Genomic DNA, 11,567 nt, shown 5'->3' with positions numbered 1-11,567 from the left:
CCCATTGTCTACTTGCAAAAGCAAAATATGGGTGCGATACGTGAGCAAAACTGAGAAAGAATGCAAAGCTAGTTTAGGCCGATGACAAGCTGAAGCGGAAAGCGAAGCGTTTGCGGACGCGTCATAGTGTTTTGCCGCGTTCGCTCCGCTTTTACTATGACAGTATTACGCGTTCTACATGCACATACCAAAGAGATAGGTCAAACGCATTCGCTTCGCTTACCGCTACCGCATCGCAAATCGCGTAAGCATGTCATCGGCCTTATTCCCTAATGCGGGCAAACTGTGTTGTTGACTTTTCGAAATGTCCTTTAAGACCATCTATCGTTTAGTGGAGCAGTTGTTGAAGACGAAGATGAATAGCAGAAGTTACGACCATGCACTTTCACTATCTAAGTTATACGGTATTGACTATGTTCAATACCGTCACCCAAGTAGAATCATTTATTTCGCAGAACAACTTGCAATACATTGTGGAATGTAATAACGTTTATTATAGTATCCCATCATATACAGACGACGAAAAGAAAGCAGTATTGATGACGACATGGACATGAACGATAACGCGAGAGAAATCCAAGTAGCGTTGGATAACGTAACAAACGCTTCACCACCAAGGAAGAGGATTTCAGTACGCGGCGGAAAACTGCGTCAACAAGACCCGACGGACTGGCATTTTCAGCGTCATTTTTATTTTAACCTGCTGTGATGCTAATTTCAGTGGACTCGATGCTAATTTCAGTAGACTCAGCTTTTATCAATTTTATCCCACTTACGACAATCGTCTACGTTTTAGTTTTAGTGAGTCGCTAATTATTGCGACACTTTCAAACTTACGTAACTTTTTCATACTCGATCGAAATGAACCAAATTTTGCGCTTTTTTTTCTTTAAAGTGTATTGTTTCTATCTGCTATGGTATGCAGTTGGTAGTGAGGTCTAGAAGGAAGAAAATTAGCGAACCGTTCCTGAAATGATGTTGATCGAGGGTGTTCGCAACGCGCCTTGGGAAAACTGTTGAATAGACATCATTCGCTCGTCTCAAAGGCCCTTCAAAGGTTCCAGAAACGGAAGACATTGTACCACAAATCAAGAGCTGGATGAAAACCGGGAACAACGTGTTAAAAACTGACAGGGCGTTGAGTGCTTATTTCAAGCGGAATCCGAACATTTCGACGCAGGGCTTGGCCAAAAATCTTAAAGTTTCGCAGAGCTTCGTTCGGAGGTCAAAGAAACCATCCGAATTGAAAAGTACAAGATCCAGAACTTCGAAAATTGGGACGAACACCAGCAAAGTGTTGTCAAAACGCGTGACCGCAAACTCAACACGACACTGCAATCGAAATACCGGTGCTGCCTGTTTGATGATGAGACGGACAAGTTGGCTATAGATGATCGGCTGTTTTGGTAGTATTCAACGGGGAAAACAGATAGAAATGGTGAGTTAAACGAAAGCAATTATGTGGAAAAAATCCCCCCAGAGGGAAAATTGGAACCTGCAACCCTTGGGACTCCGCACCAATGCACAAACTCTAATTCTAACCTTGAACTATGATGATGTCGCAGGAAGAACACACATGGTTATCGCATTGGCGGCGGTCAAAAAAAAAGGTTTCAAATAAGGCATATGGCTAGGGCTGCCACTCCTGCGGGTTTGACCCGGAGACTCCGGCTTTTATGGGCGATCTCCGGGCCTCCGGGTTTCACGTCAATGTCTCCGGGTCTTGTGAGACGACACATTTTTAAGCTTTTAGAGTACTGAATGTATTTGTTTCAAACGAATTCTTCTGGTGTATGGGCGATGGTCAGCTATTTTCGTCCGCGTCCCTTATCACCAATTTTTATACAGTGATTCATCAGCAGTGCTATCTTTGAAAATGAACCATCTTGGTTATGCAATTAATATTTTACGATCTTTTTTTAAATGCAAATAATTAAGCAATCTTCATTTTGTTATATTTTGAATTGCAAATATTTTGTCGTATGTAATTTTAAATGTACTTTCATTTGATGGCATTGTAAGGGAACACGTATCCGCCGGTTGATGCCAATCGAGCTGACATTTCTTTAGACTAATCAAACTAATTTATTTGTTTGTTTAGTTTTTTTTTACCAACTAGAAAACGAATCCACTGGGTCTTTAATGCGTGTGGGAAATACGCATGGTCTTGTCTGAGTGAATGACTTTTGAATTATGTATGAAGGTGGAGAATTGACAATTCGCAAGATCAATTCAAATCCAATTACCAATTTGCCGCAATCATTTCAGCACGAGAAACAAATGTTTTATGGTCATATTTAATGCTTTACTTTTAGCCCATTAACTAATCAGTCAATTATACTGAGCTAAGAATAAGTACGTACTATTTGGAAACGGAGGGTGTTTGATTCGTGCATGATGTCAATATCGTTTAGGAACGCAGCATTTATATTTTTCTGTTTCGCGTCTTCATTGTAATATCGGAAGGTTTAACTCGAACGAGGTGGAAAATTTCAAGTTACGGGATCTCAATATACTTCTGATTATACCAATAAGGACCATTTATAAATTCAGCAACGCTATTAGGAGGAAGAGATATGACTAATTGTGACATAAATGGGAGAGGAGCACGTCATGTGCTTTGACGCAATCGGCCGTTTTACGCACGATTGCGCCATGTATATAGGAAATTCCATAGAACATGAACACTTTTGCGAGTAGCGGCATAAAAGTGCTACTACAAAATGAAGGAAAAACTAAAAGAATTTGATTCGTATTAGACCAAGAGGAAAAATAACGTGGTAATATGACAGAGAGTTAGTTAGTATTGGGTAATCTTTGCGTGACATAATTTATGCATGTTCCACCATACCACTTTTAAACTCATTGTTTACGGTCCATTTTACATTGTCGACAACACTCACGACAGCCGGCTATCCGGAGTTCAAGTTGTTTTCGATGAAACAATCTCGATAAACGATTAGCCAAAGTTTAAACGCCTAGAAGATTTATGTATCCTACAGCCAATAAACTATTCAAACATGCACGAAAATATATTCTCAGTCGCATCGCTTGCTTGAAGCGAATCCTGACTAACAACCCACCCACTATCCAATCCGTGGTACTTATGGGAGTGTCACTGAGTCGGAGCCTTCCGTTAAGTACCACATCAACACTTCCTTTCTCATCCCAAGTTACGGGAAAGATGGTCGTGGCCCTCAATGGTGGGTCTCAGGCGAAATCTCGCTTGGACTGGATCAATTGTTATTCCCAAACAATGCTCCTCAAGTAGTCTGGCTGGAAATGAGAGTCATAAGTCTGCAATATACTGTGCTTACGTAACGCAACGCAAACGAATTTTTCTGGTGTATGCTGCTTGCTCCTGCAGCGGTTCTTAAATGTTGATTAGTGAGAAGAGATTTACTTCTTTCTTGGAACCTCCCTTGCGACGAATAACCCGCAAAGAATTCTGGACGACGTTGCGGTGTCCTTCACTCTTCTCTTCCGCTGTGGCGAAGAGCAAGGCTCGGCTTATCCACTACAGCGAGAGTGGCTGGTGTTCTTGGGCTGGGAAGTGAAATTCTACACCCATATAAAGCAACAACTGTTTACTAACGCAAAAAATGGGTGTTCACAGAGCTTAATGTGAATGGAACAGAACAGTGGTACGCATTATGCTTTGCCAATACAAAACACTCAACGATGAATGTGAGTCAATTTGGTAATTTTCCAACCAACCAACCCTGGCGAGTTACTGACGGTATGGAAAAGCTTATTCTTGTTTTAATAACCCGTTTTAAGTTCTGTAAAATGTCAAAAATAGTTCTGATTAATATTTCTGTCTGATTTCAGCATATACTCATGTTTTTGCAGCGTATACTAGGTCAGTCAAATCTCCGGGTGAAAGCCTCACTGAAGGGGGCAACCCTGCATATGGCATTTACGTTAAAACCCAAAAAAACTAATTAATTGTGTAGATGTTCGTTTCAAATAGAAGAAGCTATAGAAATTCAATTCGAAGTTCCTGATTTGGTGGTCCATATGCACTTGTGGAAAACCTAGTGATCAAAAGCATCATGAACAGTGAGATTTACAAAACAAATTGCCTGCAATGACAGCTTTTGCCGTTTTTATGACAACATGTTAAAAAACCTTTGCTTTGGCCTGATTTGGAGTAATGCCACTATGCGCCTATGCGGCCAATTCGGTGGATTTTGTGCCGAAACACATGAACCCACCAAACTGTCCTGAACTTCGTCCGATCGAAACGTATTGGGCCAAGATGAAACGTGAACTTAGGAAGACCAAAGGAGTGGCGAAGAACGAAAAGGAAATGATGAGGAAGTAAAAAAAAATTGCAGCAAACCTACCGGAAACGACTATACAAGCTGTGATGGAGAGTGTCAATCGCAAATGTCGAGCATTTTACTCAAACACGCTTAAGCTATGTAAACAAGCTGAAATGAATACTGAACTAATGTGAAACTTTGGTTTTTATTTCAATAACTTTAGCAGTTTTATCAATCAATCTAAAGTGTCGCAATAATTAACGACTCGCCCTTTAATTATCTGAAACTTGAAAATTTCCTAGTTGATGAGCTGTTTACAGTTGCTCTGTAGATTAATTTATGTACCATATTCTGCGCTGAACAGTGAACATCACTAGAGATGGTCTCTATTCTGGCATTTGCAGTTCACTTCGAATCAGACTGGTTGTACTTCATCTTAGTTGATTAACTATTGGCAGTCTTTCCTTCTTGCGAATAAAAACCGAATAGTTTCATCGCCTAGTAACCAATATAAAAAGTCGTGGTCTGTCGAGATGGTTTTTTTGGCTACAACTATACTGCCCATAAAAGCATAAGAGTCCCATATTGAAAAACAGCAAGCCGAGAAAAACGTTGTTAAAGTTTTACATTTTCATTGAGCCTTATGGATGGAACAACCATGTGTCGATATTTTTTAGATATTTTCTTAACAAGTTCCACTATGTAACCGCCATCGCCCTTACCACTATGCCTGCATAGAAGGAAACTGAAGCGAGAGCGATGACTTTTGAGGATTTCCCGCGGGTCCGAAGAATACCATCCGCCAATCCGGTACTCGACGGCTTACTAGACTGAGGCGCTAATTTGTTTCACTGATCTCTCATTTGCGCGAAAGTTGCAAGTTTTACTCTTCTTTCCCTGTCACCATATACGCCTTCTCTCCCTGCCCTTGATACAACTGCTGCTACACTGATGCGGAAATAAGTCCCCCTCTGAATATCTTGACCAAGTATAAGTCTTCGTTAAAAAAAACAAATTTGTATTCTGTATTCCTAGTTTTAAGATAGCTGTAATTTTTACTCTTTATTGAAACTCGTGGTCTGTTGAGATGGTTTTTTGGCTACAACTATACTGCCCATAAAAGCATAAGAGTCCCATATTGAAAAACAGCAAGCCGAGAAAAACGTTGTTAAAGTTTTACATTTTCATTGAGCCTTATGGATGGAACAACCATGTGTTGATATTTTTTAGATATTTTCTTAACAAACCTGGTAATCTTATTTGTACATTGTGATACAGTGGTGATACAGAATACAATCCAACAGATAACTACTTTTCGACAAAAATCCATATGGGACACTAATGCTTATGGGCAGTATAGAGGACGTTTTGTCGTTTCGTTGATTCCTAGTAAGATACTGATTCCTGTATGGTGAATCTGAAAAGAAAGTAGCTGAACTCCAAACTGATTTGTATGTACAGATCATTCAGTTTGCGTCGTGAATTGATGCGTAAAACCGGATTCTTTCAGCTAGATTTCGCTGATGCTAATGATTTTTCAAAAGAGAGCTCGTTTAATATGCATATAGGGCTTTAATAGGTTGGACAACATTCCTCGCACGGCGGTGACTGTATTCTATTACATCGAAATCAATCGGCTACCGATGAATTTGAGCTCGTGCTGTTCTAGCGAGAGCCCACTGAACATTGGTACTCATATCAATTTCCAGACGAGATGATAACACTGTTTGTTTCGTTACGGTTCCGATAAGCGGACGAAATGTGTATGCACAGTTCCATTAAATTACTTTTTTTGTGGAAGTTTCTACACTAGAGCCGATAAGTTATCAGTTGTTACGTGAACTTGTTTGAATTTCATTTTTTACTTCTCAGTATCTTATCAGGCACGGTTTTAGGACAACCTACGACGAAAGTTTCAATCAGAATCACAGAATCGTTTGCTTGTTTATTTCTTTGCCGGTTTGAAAACCGAAAAAGTCATTGAACGCATTAATTGATATTCAATATTATCGATGCTAGAACTCAATTTTATTGTCTACTGGATATTAATATGCTTTGCGGCTATATACTATTGACTAGGAAGTACTTGGGAATTTCTCCAAAGTTTTTGAATAATGATTATACTAGAATAAAATGACAGAGAGGTGCTCTGTTTTATATTTCCGAGAGAAATTTTCAAAAACTTAGAGAACATTTAAAACAATGTTTACGAGACCTAATCAAATATAGATAAGACACCCTAATCCATCTTTTTAGCGCACCTATCTGGAATGAATTCCAATAACGTCATAATTAAAGTCCGACTGAATATCAACAAAATGAGCATCCCAGTGTGTATCCAAACCATAAATACACACACATATAGCTAACAACAAATGATACCCTGCCGGATTCGATCGGAATACTCAATAGGGCGTAATGAACGGGACGAGTGAAAATTTATTTCAAAATGGATTTATTATTCCAGCCGGGAAGTTATGAGCGGAATGTTAATCACATCATTCTGCCCCTTTTCAATCGAACGTTGCTTCGAGTGGGTTGCTGTATTCCGTTTCCTAAATTTGATTACTCAATGCAGTGTTTTGTTTTTCTCGTACCATGGAAAGGCCATACACACTGGCGTGGCTGATGCATTTTATGAAAATGTTCAACGTCCAAATTTGATTCTTCTTTTGAACTAAGACACTTAGTCTATTTTTAAAAACATTTTTTTATTGGAATTGTTGCTGGAATCATCATGGTTGATTAAAAACCGTAGATTTCTAGATATTCATGCAATAATAATTGGTATTTCTTCTAATCATATCCTTATTTTGCAAATAGGCTAAAGCGCATCCAATAGTACCTGCATTCAATCGTTCATTACGTTTAACTAGGACAGCTCCAGGAATTAACTAACAACAGATGGTCTAAAGTTAGTGACTGTTCGTACGTTAATTTGCATAGACGAAGATGAAATAATTTAAATTGTCTTCATTCAACGTTTCGGTCCGCTTGGCACCTTTTTCAAGTACTCGTTCTGTTCTGTTATGTTCTGTTTGTTCGATGTCTTGTTTTGCCTGAAGCGATTGTCATTTGTTTGTCCAGATATAGCTGCTTCAAACGGATGAATTCAAATTGTGTTTTCGCAACGCGAAAACTGCTTAACCAATCAAATAATTTTATGAAATATAAGTAAATGAAAGTCCTCGCAATGATGCTAGGTGAATTCATGCTTTGATTTTTGCTTCAACTGTATAACATAGTAATGACGAATCTGGGTGTAACGCAGAAGCAGATCGGAATAATAATTCAGGAAAATGTCAAAACAGATAGCCGAAAAATCTGACCGGAGATTGGTAAGAAACAGTGAAAATATTGCTGATCACGTACTGTAATCGTGTAATGCCCGGTGGTACGTGATCACAATTGTACAACCGGGTGAGATATTGAATTCGTTAGTATCAATGTAGTATACGAATAATTTCATACTGATTTCTTCACAATATCGAACTGTTATTCCAATATAACATTAAATGATTGCAACCTACTCCTTGGCGTGGACTATAGCTTGAATTGTGATAATGATCTGAAACGCATAATTTTATGAATTAATTATGATTTAATTTTATATGAAATCCTCAGTACACATTTGTGACTTGTCACAAACGACGGTTCCTTAGTCCTTAGAAGCAGGAACTGAATAATTAATAATGAATTTAAAAATCGAATTAGTATTTTTGATGCCAAATGTCGTCAAAATACATACATGCATGCATGATTTAATGTAACTCTAAAAACTAAAAAAATTACGAAAATGGACTTTTTTGGATCTTGGCATAATTTTTTTTTCGATTGAGATTGGATTTTTATAGGGGAATAATTAGGGATGCATGGAGAGGGGTTAAACCCCCCTTCCACTGATCACACACCCTACAGTGGTCAGAAACGCCAAAAACGTAAACTTAATTCACAACAGGACTAACCATCGAATATATTCACAGGGTGTCTTTGGAGGAATTGTTCATATGAAAATTAGGCATGGCTTACTATGATTGAACTAAAAAAAACTTTTTGTGCTAACGAGGTAGAAAGTTGGTGTTTTGACAAACTTTTAGAAATGCTCGTAATAAATTATTTTGTTGGAGAACTTGAACTTGTAGGACTCAAGATTTATTTATGAAGTGTTTCTATTGCAACCCCCTAAAATTATTTTTTTATGCAACTTTTTCCATTTCGTTTTTTCATGCAAACGATGTTCCAGACATATGTGGAGGTATTAAAACCACATGATATTAATAATAACCACATGACTGTATTTGAAAATTCTCATTTATTTATTTAGTTTTTAGTTTTAGTTTTTAAAAATTTGTAATTTTTTATGCCAAATTACTCCACTAGGTGGATAAAAACAGGTTTTATAAACATGATTTCAAATGAAAGGTGCATTGCTCCCATTGATTGCTTCTAAATTGCATTGCATTGCAATTGATGAATTTAAACATTAAAAACCCATTAAAATGAACATAACATTGCTAAGCTTCTTAATTCCCGATAATGGCCGACCAAACTGTTTTTGGCCATATTTCCACTTGATTTATGAAATAGCTGAACCTTTGAGCCATCTAACTCTCGAATCTTCTCTTGCTTTTATTCTCCATCTATTACGTTGCCATTTAGCTCTCGTCTCAGTGAGACGTTTATGTACCGATTTCATGAGGCATTTAGCTCCTGTTTCCGTGTGAACTTCAGCTCCCAGCCTTATTACGATCTACTCGGATAGTCCTCGGCGGTGAACGCATCCTACTCCGACTGAGAATTGCTCGACGGAGGAATTTCTCTCAACACTGATACTTATTTTTTTGAGCTATTTAGCTCCCAGGTTACAAGATCCACTAGGATATTATCCGGCGCTGAACCTACGCTACTCCGACTGAGAGTTCACTGGCGGCGGGATTTCTCTCGATACCGCTATTTGTTTCGCGAGGCAAATAGCTCCCATTTTTGTCACGATATAGTCGGATAGTCCCCGGTGAAAAAAATTTAGCGAAGATTGACTTTTTTGGATTGAGTTGATTTGGCACACATTTGCTTTTCTCATGTAGAAAGGTTATGCCATCACTCTAAAAATCGTCAATCTAATCTTTTTTAACTCAAAAGGGTTTTGGATTTTATCTGTGGCGTAGTTAGGGGTTGTTCCGAGCGGGGGGGGGGGGAGTTACTGAGGATCGTCTTATTGACTGGCCGATATCAACGTTTTTTTGCTTTTGCAGGGACCGATAGCGAATTGATTCGATATATTATTTGCTTCTGGCATGACTACGTCTAACCTTTCAACATTTTAGTAACAAAGCACGGTTTGATTAAATGTACACAATTTGAAATACCAATCTAATAATACACTTGGAATACAAATGGGAAACAAAAGTCCAGAATAATCGATTAACTTTTTCTAATAGCCGGCATCCCATATCCCCAACGAAACCAGGGAGCTTATCTCGAAGCTTGTAGAATACGAAAAAAATTCACCACCTTCATCCTTATCAATAAAAGCTTTTACGTGTCAAATTTGGGGAACGAGATAGCAGAAGAAAAGAGCATCCGCGACCAATTCCTGATAAGATAATGGCTTTGTGGTAGGAATATAGCGCGTTTGTTTTTTGAGGCCGACGGGTTGCTCCTATCAGTGTGTAGTAACAGACCCGCGTCCGATTACACCCACTGATTGGTCTTTGTTTCTTCCAGCATGTTAGCTATTTATGTACGCACAGCGTCATTCCAAAACACGAAAGTGATACGAAAGAGCACGTGGAACGAGATGTTACTAAAAGAACAACATCCATATTTCGCACGGTGTAATCAGCTGAGATGTTTTAATTAGAGTGTCGTAAATCGACGATAAGATTTGTTTTTTTTCGCTCTTCGTTGTCTTATCAGCTGAACTGTGTAAATTGATGACGTGTTTGATTGTAGACTATATTTATTTAGCAAATCATTTACTAAACCTACATAATTGTAATTTGTGCAATTGAACGGTGACGCGTGAATTCGTGAACTTAGCTTTTCGATTGTGTTTGTTTATGTCACCCCTATTTGTTTGTGTGTCCTCTTGATTATCTTCACCGTAAATTTTGTGCCTCTGAGCTGATCAATTCGTGTTGATAACCTAGTTGTAAGGCTCGGAATGTGTTATTATAATAAATGTTATGATAAGATTTGCAAACGTTGACAGCTTTGGATGAATTTGAAAGAAGCACGGTTCATTTCCTACTTAGCTTAGCTTAAGTAAACTGCCCTTAATTACACTTCGTTATTGACCGACAGGATAAAATATCACTCTGAATGATCAGTTGAACGAATCTAGCTCTTCTTTGAACGAAACAGGGCGGTTAAGGATTCCCCTCTAGTCACTGCGGTGACTTCCGGGATCGTCTTCGACGAGTAGACGATACGGTGTGATTTCGACACTGTCGCTAAGGAGGTTCCAACAAATGAGTTTTGCTCACATTCTTAGCTATACGTCGGAGCAGACAATAGAAACAACGCAGCAGACGCGGCTGTTGCAGTCCCTGCCAGTCATAAGAAACTGGCTGCCTTCCCACCAATAGTAGTAGCAGGAGAGTGGTGAGATCCAGCAGTACACAGAGGAGAGTTATGGTAGAGAATAAAGTCGGTAAAGTTGATATTTAATTGTTTACTGCTTTTTGTTTATTGTATTATGAAAATCCGAAAACTATAGGTAGAAGCTCCTGGGCCGCCCTGTCATCAAGAGTCTACCGGCCAGGTAATATCAGAACCTAAGTAGTGGGCAAACCTACATACTCATACACTCCTGATCAGAACCAGGGCCCACGTTGGGCTGCAAGTGTTAGTAGGAGTTTTCCCGCTACCTGATTTGTTTTATTCTTGCCCGGCAGATCCCAAATGACAGGGCGGCCTAGGAACTTTTATCTGAATTTAGGATCTTCGTACATAACTATTGCTGTTGTTGCCGTCACTGCAAATAGAACAATGTACGCTTTGCGTAGCCAACTAAAGTCCCGTAGCCTACAGATGCGCACAAAACGGTCATGAAGCATGGACGTTAAAGGAAGCAGACATTCGACTGCTCGACATGTTTTAAAGTAGAATTCTGTGTTCAATATTCGACGGTACTGTAGAATATGGAGAACGACACAGACGCAAGAACCACGAGCTGTACAATCATGCTGACAACAGAAAGTTGTTAAAACAAGGCAGACTACAGTGGAATAAACATGTAGCGCGAATACCGGAAAAGAAATTAACTAAAGTTATGCTCGGCAGAGAACTTGGAAAAGG

This window comes from Topomyia yanbarensis, chromosome 2 (assembly GCF_030247195.1).
Source record: "Topomyia yanbarensis strain Yona2022 chromosome 2, ASM3024719v1, whole genome shotgun sequence".
Lineage (NCBI taxonomy): Eukaryota > Metazoa > Arthropoda > Insecta > Diptera > Culicidae > Topomyia > Topomyia yanbarensis.
This window is presented reverse-complemented; position numbering follows the sequence as displayed.